Below are 10,447 nucleotides of genomic sequence, written 5' to 3' on the forward strand. Positions count from 1 at the left end.
AGTACACCAAAGGGGGGTTCCTCATTCCTAACACTAGCCTTTTCATATTTTTGATTGTAGGGTCTAGTTGGAACATTGTTGCCCTCTTATAGGATAACTGCATTTATATGAGTGTATTATATAATTTAAGAAGATTCTACGGTAGTAAGCTTCTACATGACTCTTTCAAAAGGTAATTAGTATTATTTATTCCTCCCAGTATTCCTTCCTCTATCCTGCTCTCCCATCCTCAACATATATTTGCTTCTATTTTCCTGTTTTATCATTCCCCTTAACCCTTTAAGTCACTGAATTCTATCTTTCCATTCTGGAAAAGTTCTCCTATGGCTCTTGAGTAATTTTTGATCTCTAGGCAGATTCCAAATTAATCACACATATCTAGAGACTCAAAACTAATTTTCACAAATGATTAATCTTACATTTTCTTTTGTGGACTGGATTACTGCACTCAAAATAGCTGTCTCCTGTTTCATTTAGTTACATGAGAATTCGATGATTTTATTTTTCTTAACAACTGAGTAGTATTCCATTGGGTACCATATTTTCATTATTCATACATCAACTGAGAGACTGCTAGGCTGCTTCCATCTCCTAGTGATCATGAATAGAATAGCTATGATCTTCCATTCACAGGCAATTCTACAGTAGAATATAGAGAATCCTTTGGGTGTATGTACAAGGCTGGTATAGCTAGATTGGGTAGCAGATCTATGTTTAGCTAAATTGAGTAGCAGATCTATTTTTAGCTTTTTGAGGAACTTCCACATTGATTTTCATAGTGGCTGCAACAGTTTTTACTCCCATAAGTAGGAAATAAGTGTTCCTCTTTAACGACACCCATGGCAGCCTTTGTCATCTTTTTTTTAAAAAAATCTTAGCCACTATTTATGGGTTAAGATGAAATCAAAAAGTAGTTTCAATTTTCATTTCACTTAGGGTGAAAGATGTTGAACATTTTTTTGAAATGTGTCTTAGTGATATGTGTTTCATCTTTTTGAGAATTCTCTTCATTTTTATGCTACATTATTATCATTTAGTAAATTTTTAACCTCTGGAAGTATTCCAAATTAAACAGACATATCTGAAGATTCACAGCTAACTTCCACAAACAAGAAGAAAAATGTAGTATTTGTCTTTTGGGGTCTGGATTACCTCACTTAGAACCTTTTTGTATTTAGATTTTGAGTTCATTGTATATTCTAATAACTAAACTTCTGTCAAATGTATAGCTGATAAATAGTTTTCCTCAATCTGTAAGTTGCCTCTTCACTTAAATAATGATGTCTTTTGCTGTACAGAAGGTTTTTAGTTTCCCGAGGCACTGTCTTTTTTTAATTATTAAGCTTATAACTTTAATTATTAAGCTATAACTGTGATATCATGGTCCTATTAAGAACTTACTTTCCTAATCTGTGAACTACCCGCATTGCAGCACTACATTCGAGGTTGGTCCTATTCCTTAAATACTGGTTTTCAGACTTCTGGGAAGGGGTTAAATTCAGCAGGACCTGGAATAAGGCAACCATTATGACAAGTCTCAGCATCAGGAAGAGACAAAGTCTGGACTCAAGCTGCTTCACACCCATGTTTCCTGTGAGAACAGAAGAGAAGTTACACCCATGTTTCCTGTGAGAACAGAAGACAAGTTACTCCTCCCTATCTTGTTTCAGTTTTTCCTCTCTCCTGAAGGCCTCCTGCTAGCACTGTGGGCTCACAGTTCCATTTCTCCTGGACACTGCCCATCCCCTCGCCCCTCCAGTCCAGACTAAGAGCTTAGTGTCTTACCCAGTCTATGTTGTAGCTCCCATGAGAATGTAATGCTGGTTGTCCTGGAGATCAGGGACAATGGGTGAGCTCCACTTGGGCTCATACACATAGATCAGGCACTGTGGCTGGAGCTTGAAGAGTCAAGGGGCCCACAGTCTTCAGCATGCAGAACCCACAGATTGACACATTGCCTTGTTGTGCAATCAGCCTTCTGTTTCTTCATTTGGCCAAACAACCAATGCCCCAAAGAGCCGTGCAGTGCTGCTAGCTCCATTGTAAGGAGTTTGAATTCAAGTCATTCTGCACAGGGAACAGTTTGAAGTCTAAATCTGAACTCTGAAAAAAAAAATCTCTGTATCACCTGCTGCTTGACTGCAGATTTTGTGACTGTGATCATTCTAGGTAGACCAAAGTTTCTAGTACCCTGGCTAGTTAATTAAAGGAAACAGTCTTGGAAATTCAGATTCATGCATGGAGTTAACAGAATAGAAAGACAATGCAAGGAAAAAATGATTTTCTTCATACACATTTTGTTGATATTGTTCATATGTGTGACAGTATAAATGTTATTTTCAACAACAGGGCACGTACAAATTGTTGTAAGAGTTCAACTCCGGTATCTTTAACTTTTTGTAACCTCACAAAATCATCAAGCCATTAAACAGAATATGATTACCCAACAACATGAGCAATGAAGTTCTACAAAGTTGCTTGTAGCAATAGAACTCCACAGGGCAATCCTATCAATCCAGTGGTTCTGGTTCACTTGGATGGGATAGTTTGGCTCCAGTACCAACATTTTATGTCTTCACTCATCTGCTAGCTTTGTGATCACAGCAGTGAAGAGCTGATTCCTCAATCTGCACTATGTTCAGCACCTGTCCTTGTGAAACCTGTACTGACTCTCTTCAAATTTTACTGAACAGATCTTTTCTACTCAATACATATCTATGCACACTCAAGACAAAAACAAAAAAGAAAATACTTTCTGTGCTAATTAATTTGACTGTTCTCTACTTTCTCCTCTATCAAATTCAATGTTTCAGATCTTAAATTGAGAGAGTTGATTCATTTAAAGTTGAGTTTTAAGGAGGGTGAAAGATGAAGGTTGAATTTTATTCGTCTACATGCAAATACCCAGTTTGATTTGTACCGTATGTTGAAGATGCTATCTTTTCTCCAGTGTTTATTGTTGGCCTCTTTGTCAAAAATAAGGGGGGGGGGCTACAAGAGTGGAGGATTGTATGTACATCTTATTTCATTAGTCAGTGTCAGATTTTATGATAGTCCCATGCTGTTATCAATTGTATAGCTCTATAATATGACTTGGAATCTGAAGAAAGACATTAAAGAAGACACTAGGAAATAGAAAAACCATCTGTGTTCATGGAATAAAATTAACATTGTGAAAATGACTGTATTACTGAAAGTAATTGAGACATTCCATACAGTACACATACATACACATTCCATCAAAATGTCAATGGTACTTTCCGCAGAAATTAAATAAAACAATCCAAAGATTGAAATAAAGTGCGTGTGTATTATAAAAAGCAACAAGACACCACTAATCTATTCAACAAGTATTTATAATCAAGTACTTATACACACTCTGTTTAGTGGTACAATGATGACAAAAAAACAGTCTCTAGTCTCAAAAATGTTTTTAATACATTGTTATTTTTGTTCCTATTTTAATAAACACCACCAGTAAGAAAGTTCACTGCATCTTAGATTAGACAAAGAACAAAACCAATTTTAAAGATGATTTCTTCAATAAACTAAAGCTACTTTGTCGGAGATAATGCACTGGGGGCTAGGAAGAGAACTCAATCTGTAAAGTACTTACTTGCCTTACATCACACATGAGGACCTGAGTTGAGGCCTCAGAACCCCAATAAAACACTGGCATAGCAAGCCAGGTGGTGGTGGCACAAACCTTTAATCCCAGCACTCAGGAGGCAGAGGCAGCGGATCTCTGTGAGTTTGATGCCAGCCTGGTCTACAAGGGCTAGTTCCAGGATAGGCTCCAAAGCTACAGAGAAACGCTGTCTCGAAAAGCCAAAACACAAACAAATAATCCCCCCCCCACACACACACACAAACAATGGCATGGTGGCATACATTTGTCACCCCAGTTCCAGGGACACAAAGACAAGAATCAGTGAGTCTGTCTTAATGGGAGAGTACTTAGCTAGTTAAGAGATCCCGTCACTTTTCTTCTGCTTGATGGGAATTCTACCATTGTATATCTTTACACAAGCCTGCCCTACCCTTATGTTCACAGATTTTTCTGACTGAAAAGTAGATTGTAAGCAACCTAAGAAGCTTTTAGTTATTCTTTAAATAATATTGATTCTTTCTTGGCATCATTAATACAAAGAAGTCCAAATCCATGACATTATATTGCATTCATAAAAATAGTAGGCTAAAAAAATGGCCTAGATTTCCTGACTTTTTAAGCTGGGCTAAAACAAGTTAATCTCCTTCAGTTCCTGTCAAGCATTTCTCTAAAACTGAATTGTGGGGTTCAGTTGTCTTGTCTGAATACTCCTTACACGTTATGATGGGTGTGTTTCAAGACACTTGTAGCTGTTTTTCAAACTGACATGATAAGTAGCACAGGGACAAGCTTTTATATTTATACAATATTAATTTTATTTTAAAAACTATAGTATGCTCTACATGGGATTTTCATAGTGTGCTTCTCATATATGTCTATGAAACAATTAACTTAGGACTTTATAAATTTATTTTAGAATGATTTATTTAATATTCATATTAAAATGAATAGCTGCAAACTGTGTTGCCTTTGTTTCTTGGAAAAATGACTAAAAGGAATTTGTTTCTACTAATGTATGTAATATGCTAACTAATTGTACACTTGTAGAACACCTATGATGTATTAGAGACTTTTAAGCAGCTGGCAAATTGAGAGGATAAAGTTGCAATTTTTGAAGAAACACAAAGTCCTACTAAATATATGAATTTTAGTTCAGGTTCAGTCCCTACATAAGGAGCTATAAACAATCAATGACTTCTGAAAGAGGGAAAATCAGTCTTCCTCAGGAATGAGACATTGTTTAGTTATCTAGGCTCACATGGGTCAGACCTGAAAGCATACACAAAACTTGCTAAATGAGCTTAATTTGTACACACACACATAAGCACACACGCACACACACATTTGTATATGAAGAGGTCTTGAAATTAAGAGGGAGTAGTTATGGTATGGGAGAAATTTGAGGAGAAATAGACAAACCAACAATCTAAGTACAATATTCATGTATGAAAATGTCAAAATATTTTAATTTAAAATATAATTTTATAAACATATTTTTATTTATTAATGTTTTTATTGTTTATCTCTGTTCCCTTCCCTTTCTCCCCCATTCCCTTCTACCTTCTCCAATGATCCCCACACTACTAATTTACTCAGAAGGTCTTGTCTTTTTCTACTTTCCATGTAGATTAGATCCATATATGAGTATCTTAGGGTCTTTGTTGTTTAGGTTCTCTGGGATTGTGAATCGTAGGCTGGCTTTTCATCGCTTTATATCCAAAAGCCACTTGAGTGAGTACATATTATATTTGTCTTTCTGGATCTGGGTTACCTCACTCAATATGATGTTTTCTATATTTGTTCATTTGACTGCAAATTCGAGATTTCATTATTTTTCTCTGATGTGTATTATTTCATTGTGTAAATGTAGCACATCTTCTTTATTTATTCTTCTGTCAAGGGGTATTTAGGTTGTTTCCAGGTTTTGTCTATGACAAATAATTCTGCTATGAACATAGTTGAGCACATGTCTTTTTGGTATCATTGAACATCCTTTGAGTATACACCCAACAGCAGTATTGATGGAACTTGAGGTAGATTGATTTCTAGTTTTCTGAGAAAGCACCATACTGATTTCTCACCAGCAATAAGGGAGTGTTTGCTTTTCCCCACATCCTTTCCAGAATTAGCTGTCATCAGTGTTTTTTATCTTAGTTATTCTGACAGGTATAAGCTGGAATCTCAGAGTTGAATTTTGTGCGTGGTGATAGAAACAAATCTATTTGCATTCTTCTACATGTTAATATCCAGTTATGTCAACACCATTTGTTAAATATGCTTTCTTTTTTTATATTTTATATTTTTAGCTTCTTTGTCAAAAATTAGGTGTTCATAGATGTGTGGATTGATATATGAGTGTTTGATTCAATTCCATTGGTCCTCCTGTCTGTTTTTATGCCAATACCAGGCTGTTTTCAGTACTGTAGCTCTATAGTAGAGTTTGAAGTGAGGGATTGTGATGCCTCCAGAAGTTCTTTTGTTGTACAGGATTATTTTGGCTATTCTTGGTTTTGTTTTTCCATATTAAATTGAATATTGTTCTTTCAAGGTCTGTGAGGAATTTTACTGGAATTTTGATGGGCATTGCATTGAATCTGTAGATGACTTTTGGTAAGATTGCCATTTTTACCATGTCAATTCTACCTGTCCAAGAGCATGAGAGATCTTTTCATTTCCTGGTGTCTTCTTCAATTTCTTTCTTTAAAGTTTTAAAGTTCTTGTCCTACAGGTCGTTCACTTGTTTAGTTAGCGTTACTGAACCTCATAAAACATAAAGCGGGAAGTACACTTGAATGCATTGACACAGGAGACCACTTCCTAAATATAACCTCAGTAACACCGACACTGAGAACAATAATTAATAAAACTTCTTGAAACTGAGATGCTTCTGTAAAGCAAAGGACATGGTCAACAAGACAAGATAGTAGTCTACAGATAGGAAAACGATCTTTACAAACCCCACTTCAGAAAGAGGACTGATGTCCAAAGTATACAAAGAACTCAAGAAACTTGACATCAAAAGAACAAATAATGCAATAAAAAATGGGGTATAAACCTAAACAGAGAACTCTCAACAGACGAATCTCAAAGGACTAAAACATACTTAAGGAAATGTTCAACATCCTTAGCCTTCAGAGAAATGCAAATCAGAACAACTCCGAGATTCCATCTTACACCTGTCAGAATGACTGAAATAAAAAACACAAATGACAACTTATGCTGGAGAGGAGGTGGGATAAGGAAAATGCTCCATTATTGCTAGTGGAAATGCAAACTTGTACAGCCACTTTGGAAATCAGTATGACAAATTCTCAGAAAATTAGGAAACAATCTACCTAAAGACCCAGCAATACCTCTGTTGGGTATATACCCAAAAGACGCTCAATCATATCACACGGACATGTACTCAACTATGTTCATAGAAGCATTCTTTGTTATAGCCTGAACTTGGAAACAACCTAGATGCCCCTCAACTGAAGAATGGATAAAGAAAAATGTGGTATTTTGACACAATGGAGTACTACACAGCAGTAAAAAATATATGTTGCAGGCAAATGGATGGATCTAGAAAAAAACATATTGAATGAGGTAACCCAGACTCAGAAACACAAATATAATATGTATTCACTCATAAGTGGCTTTTAGACATAAAACAAAGAAAAACCAATCAATAGGCCACAACTACAGAGAATGTAGATAACAAAGAAGACCCTAAGACAGACGTACATGGATCTACATGAGAAGGTGAAAAAATACAAGAGTTCCTGAGTAAACTGAGACACAGAGGTCACAGGAGAGGGTAGAAGGTGAGAGGGTAGGAACCTCAAAAATGTATAATGCAATAAAAACAATAAAAATGTAAAAACTTTAAACACATTTATTTTAGAGACAGATGTGTTATGCTACAATCTGTAGATTTATCTACCTCTGGAGTCAATGTTTCACGAACCCATAGAGTCTAGAATGCAATGGATGTTCAGAAATAAATAAAATATGTCTCTTGACTTGAGTGTGGAGTTTAGTATATTGCCACCAGTATACTTCAAAGTTTTATGTTGTTACTGATCTGGAAAATTCATTAACACAACATAGGCCTATTTTTAATAATAGTTGTCTTTGGGGAAGTGATCTTAGGGTTCTGCAAATACTTCCCAATGCTATATAAATACAAAAGTTTGATGTTCTGTGTCCCTAACTGAAAACTGATTTCAATTTTAGAAAAACCAATGTCTTTGTCTTGGAGTAATACTTTAGGTTGTGATTTGTGGACTCCTTAGGCAGAAAACATATAGTTCAGGTCTGTATCTCTAGCATTTAGACCAGTAAACATCCAATAAATGATGAATTAATAAGAAACTCATAATTTAGCATAAATGAAAGGTAGAAAGGTACGTTTTGAATATGAGTAAAATAGCACACTTAGAAAAGAGGATGGAAAAAACTTAACACTCATTGGATGCTGAAACAAAATTAGTTTATTTTGCATTTTGGGAAGAGTTCAATTTTGGTTTTCTAAAGTATCTCGAAAATTCCTTAAGCTTCTTAAGCCCTCCCTGGTATGTCAAGACTGTTTCTCTGTAGCCATGAAAAGAGTCATTTTCTGCACCCCAGTGAACTTATGCCGCCCATGAAAAACTTCTTTTGTTCTTTCCTAAGGAGAATATCATGTGAAAGGCTACAAATGAACCACAAAGAAACATACTCTTTATTGCAAAACAATGAGTTCTTCATTTCTGCACCCAAGTTTGTACCTGGCTACTGTTCCCGGGACAGAAAGGGAATATAAACTGACCAAAATTAATGAGAGAAGAGTTTATGCAGTTTCTTCTATTACTTATAATCCCCCAGCAGAATCTTCAAACAAGAGGACAAAGGATGATATGTGTTTATGTTATTTGTCTTTCAGAAAAATTTACTCAGTATTTTCTCCAGAGGGAAGCTGAGAAGGTAAGTGATAATTTCAGGTTCTTATGACAGGACTTAGCTTGGTTTGATCTATTTCCACACATTTAATCTCCAAACAGATGTCAGCAGTTTTGTGAACCTCTCCAAGACCCTGGTTTTTGAAATCTGGACAATTCCAATGTTTAAAATGACTGTTAGTCAGGATTTGGTTTTGGTAGGAATGTTTCTACATTGAGGGCCAAACCCTAATTCCTAATAAGAATGTTAGTCTGCGCTGGGCCTGGAAACTATCAGAGCCACTTATTATTAATGGGCCAGTGAGAGTCCTGCTGACTCTTAATGATCAGGTGTTAACATTAAAAAGTGTTGTAAGCTTCTCTGTGCAAAGACAGGAAAACTCAAGTGTAAGATTTCAAGGGCCCTTTTGTCATCCCCAGGAATTTCTTAAATGAGTCAAGATCAAAGGACTAATAGAGGAAGAAGAGAGCAAATTATACTATAAAAGTTGAACAGCTCGTAACACTGTACATTGAAGGGAGATGTACTTTATTCTTCATATGGCATATATCTTTTTTTTAGACACTGCAGGACTTTAATGTTCTTCACATAGTCAACAGAAAACACTAACAACATATGAACGATGAGGAAAGACCTCAGCAAAGATCTGGAATGTACGGTATTGTCCTGGTCAAACTACACAACAGCCATGTGAACACAATTCACGGGGATGGGAGGGTAACTGAGCTTTGTTTAACAGCCTAACCGGAAAGCAAACAAGCAACCATTTCTTCTACTTGTGGCCAGGATAAGAAAAGTGAATTGTGGAACTTCTAGATCTTTCTTAGAAAGCGGCTTTAGAAGGGAGTCGGTAAGAGGGTGCAACTGCCCACAGCAGGGGACAGTCGTGCACAAAGTCATGGACTTAACAAACACTAAAAACATAGACAGAACTGTCTCATTAGAAATATGAAGGCATAGATATAAATCGTACGGTATTAAAATCATACCCACTATATAAGCACTCATAGCGGATGTCACTTTTATCTTGTTATGAGAATAGCACAGATTCAAAATGCTCGCTGTTGACTTTAACCAAGAGCTGCAGAACCCAGAAAACTCACTGCTGTCAGATCCAGCACATGCACTCCAACCTCCTTGGGGTATGCTCCTGTGAACCAAAAATAACTAATCAATTCGGCAGAACGAAGTCCGAGGCTAGGACTGCGATCCGCCTAGGGAACGAAGCCAGGCTGGATTCGTTAGAAAAGCAACAGGAAAGCTTTGAAAGTGCCTCCAGGTCAAGTCAAAATGAAGGTGGCCATCAGCTGGGAGTCCCATCAGCTCTGCAGAGCCCTGGATGGTTAGGTGTTATTCTTTGAAGAAGAGTCTGTGTTAAGCATGTATTGGGGGAAATCCACATCTGTTAAGTTACTGTAGCCGATCTGAAGGTACTCTGAACGCTGCAGGGTGCTCACAGATGGCGTGGAGATAGTCATGCTCACAGTTGATGCATCTCCAAGAAGTTCTTCATGAAGGCAGCCAGCTTCTCAACATCTTCAATGGTGACAGCATTATACAGAGAGGCACGGATGCCTCCCACTGACCTGTGCCCCTTCAAGGAGATCATGTTGAGTTCCACTGCCTTATCAAGAAACCGCTTCTCTAAAGCTTCATCTCCTTTGGCATTGCCAATGCGAAATGGAATATTCATCCTACTTCTATTCTGGCGCTCCACTGGACATACATAAAATCTTTGAGAATTGTCAATTATCTCATAAATCATTTGGGATTTGATGGAGCTGAGCTTCTCCATGGCTGCGGCTCCACCATTGTTCTTGATCCATTCCAGGACCATGCCCATGACGTAGATGCTGAAACACGGAGGTGTGTTATACAAAGAGTTGTTGCCAGCCTGCACTTTGTATTCAAGGA

General features: G+C 36.9%; 1 pseudogene; it reads right to left on the reverse strand.

Moving 5' to 3' along the window:
- Nucleotides 1–10,001: 10,001 nt before the first annotated feature.
- The window catches only part of LOC101995923, a 1,150-nt pseudogene continuing 704 nt past the window's right edge, over nt 10,002–10,447 (reverse strand).

Source organism: Microtus ochrogaster, unplaced genomic scaffold (assembly GCF_000317375.1).
Source record: "Microtus ochrogaster isolate Prairie Vole_2 unplaced genomic scaffold, MicOch1.0 UNK65, whole genome shotgun sequence".
In the NCBI taxonomy this organism is placed as follows: domain Eukaryota; kingdom Metazoa; phylum Chordata; class Mammalia; order Rodentia; family Cricetidae; genus Microtus; species Microtus ochrogaster.